Genomic DNA, 3,469 nt, shown 5'->3' on the forward strand with positions numbered 1-3,469 from the left:
TGCAGGAAATTGCTGTTAGAACAATCCCACCTCAAACATGGTAAACGTTCCACTGATGCATCTGAAACAATATGGTTAACAGTTGCTTGAAAATGTGTTGGCTTGGTGCCATACAGTGAAACATTAAAATGATCTTGCATTCAAGCAACAGAATTTAGTAGACTTCTGATAGTCTTTTCTACACTGAGTCAGACTATGTTATTCTAAACAGCGCAATGCTACAAGTGCTTCTCAATAATGTATTATACAGAGTAGGAAGACTTTTTATAAAAGAGAAAATTTTTAATGTGTTTAACTGATTATTTTTTAGCTTAGCCAAAAGTAGACATCTACTGGGGTGCAAAGAATTACTCATAATCCCTAAGTATCCAGTGAAAGTGTAAGCAAAAGTGACATAACGCACACCTACTCTAGAATCTAATAATTAGAAAATAAAGGATTGAAACCTCAGCTCTAATTTTTAAAGTGCCCTTACATGAGCTCTGATTATTAAAAGTCTCTTAGGTGTCATCACTGATAGCCAGCTGAATAGAGTTACGTATATAGAGGACTGTTTGTTCTTAGCGTAGTACTAAATGGGAACGTAGTTTGGGATTTGTGATTTTGGGTGGAATTGTGAAATAGAAGGCAAGGTAAGTGTGCTTGATCTGAAGATTCCCTGTGATAAACTGGATTTGTTTTTAATCTCATGCAACCACAGGATACTAACCTGACTGCAGGGATGACTGGATGGGATTACATCAGCTGTCTTCATTAGGAGACTTTCATTCTCTCACAAAGATAATTGAAAGATGATGGACTGGGGTAGAAATCAGGAAATAGCCATTATTAATTGAAGAAGCTGTGGTTTGGCTGCCATTAAGAAATGGCTGGCAATTAAGTAGATACAACTTTTAATTAAGGAATTAGGATCTAGCATTTTAGTGTTTCACAGGTTTTAAAAATACCTGTAAGAAATCCTTAAGTTACAAGGAAAAAAATTGCATATATATTGAGGTTTGACATTTATACCAGAAGGTAACTTGGTGAAATTTCAGTTGTCAGCTGTCCTTGATTAGCTCTGTTGTCTTTTGTATTGAATCAGTATGTGGGAAGACTCCTTGCAATGAAAGAATGTATCTGGCTGTGTTTCCTGAAAATCACTATTTGGCAAAGATGCAGAGTGAACTTAAATATGTGAGGAAAAGGTCTATCTTGAATGGGAGCATTGCAGCAGAAATACTGCTATGAAATGTCAAAGGCAGGGTGTGATTAGGATTCAGTGAAGCCAGAAACAGCTGATTTGTGAGACTACACTTCCCTGAAAGAAGCCAAAGATGAAATTTTTAATACTTAAGTTTCTGAAAATGATTAAAGAATCAATTCTTAGTTGTGTGCCCAGTTTGAGAAAGAAGTTTTACATGAACTCTGTTGCTAAAGAATAGTGGTTTCAAAAAATCTATTTTCAGGAACATCTAAAACGTCTTTGATCAGAAAAATCGCTTTGTAATTCTTGACCCTTCTGCTATATTTAGACTTTTAAGAGGCTGACTTCTTACCATGTACTAGGCAAAACCGTCTATAAAGTAGATGGAATTTGCTGTTGGTATCTTTTATGATTCTTAATGTGACTTTTGGTGCCTTTGAATTATGAGAAATTCAGCTTTTTATTTTTTTAATACAAACTTTAAGCTTTTGTAATTATGAAGAAAAAGATGGAGGGGGGGGGAGGGAGAAAGGCTAAAAGCTGATGCCTCAGAATCCAGGCAATGACAGAAGTATTAATTTGAATTTTGTTAAATTCATGAAACTTTATTTGTTGAATTTCACAACAATTTTAAGATAAACCTGTAATGACCCAATTCATAATTAATTCCTCTCTCCCTTTGAAGTTCACAATAAAATATAAGATTAAGAATTGAGAGCTGGCCATTTTAACCAGAAGGTAATTGAAGTGATTTTGATGCCTTTTGTGCTATTACAAACTATGTTTTTTGTATCTGCTTTTGAAAAATATACATAATAGTTGAGAACAATATAGCTTTTCTTTTGAAAAGAGTCTAACAGTACTGGCATCAGTGAAGTTCAGCACAAGAGTGCCATTACTGCAGGCCCTTTTTCAATCTCTGGTAAGTTTCGCTTTTGTTATTATAGAACGTGTTAGATAAGCCTATGGCCTTAAATGTCAGCTGGACTTCCTGAAGAATATAAAGTTGAGTTGAGTGACTGTCTGTCTTTTTGATTCACCCTGCCCAGCTTCTTAACCCATGTCCAACTGCAGCCAGTGTGACATGGTTGATGTCTAATTTAAATATTGTGAACTCCCTAAGTGATTCTTTATGCGTGTGGAGGGCATAGACACTTTTAAAGTATCCCCTGAGAAGAAGGATTGTGTTGTAAAACCCTCCAATTCTATATACCAGAGAATTCACATAGGAAAAAGCAAATGTGAATTTCCTGCAACTGAAATTAGTTTTGCTAAGAGCTTATGTCTATTAGACATGAGAGATACCAACTACAAGGCACAAACCTGTAGGATATTGTGCCTTTTTTTGTTTATGTATTACAGAATTTGTCTCTTAGTCTTCAGCATACAGATTACAGCTGTTGTTCTCTAACAAAGGAGTTGTTCCAACTATGCACAGATGTATTTGAGGAGAGAGCAACTGCTAGCAAAACTGGAGAAGAATGTGGACAAGAGCCCCATGGAAGGCAAGAGACAGGGCTGCAGAAGATCAGGAGGATGCTGGAGGACCTCGAAGGGTTAGAAGAGCGTGGAGAAAGAGAGACAAGAAAACAAGGCAATATCCTTAACTAAGTAAGGAATAAATAAGGATGCCTAGAAAGGGAAACAAGCAAACAAATCTGCAAAGGGACAGGTAATGAAGTTTGGTTTCCCTTTGATCTGTATTGTGCTGCTGAATTTCTTGGTACCAAGTTGTTCAGTGCTACCTTTGTCTCTTCTGGGTGGGTTCCCTGTGGGCAAGGGCTGAGTTTCTGTGCACCTCAATGGAGGCACTAACAAGTTCTAAGGGAGGGTGGACAGAAACAGTGTTTGATGTTGATCTGCTTTGAGCATATAATATGTTTTAGTCATCAGATAGCTGCCACAGTTTGTACATTTTTCTGTATACCACACCTTATTATGAAGGCTTTCTCTGCAGTGGTGTTTAAGATAGCTGCGAGAATGCATTTTCTCACTTCACCACCCGTTTTGCCCACTAATAGCAGATCATCCACACCTAGATATGTTCACTCAAAGAAGAAAAACTCATATTTAAAACAAGGTACTTGTACCTGGTCAGAATCAGTTTCTTGGTCAGACTCTCAAGGACACAGAAGTGGGTTGGGATAATAGAGTGGCTGAGATTTTATTCGTTATTTACCCAGGTTTTAGGTTTGTGCACATGCCTCAAAGCAAAGCTAATATGATGTTTTAAGTTTTCTGTTACTGTGGTCAGATTTTACGCAGAAGAAAGAAGAGGAAGTA

This window comes from Meleagris gallopavo, chromosome 5 (genome assembly GCF_000146605.3).
Source record: "Meleagris gallopavo isolate NT-WF06-2002-E0010 breed Aviagen turkey brand Nicholas breeding stock chromosome 5, Turkey_5.1, whole genome shotgun sequence".
Taxonomy (NCBI): domain Eukaryota; kingdom Metazoa; phylum Chordata; class Aves; order Galliformes; family Phasianidae; genus Meleagris; species Meleagris gallopavo.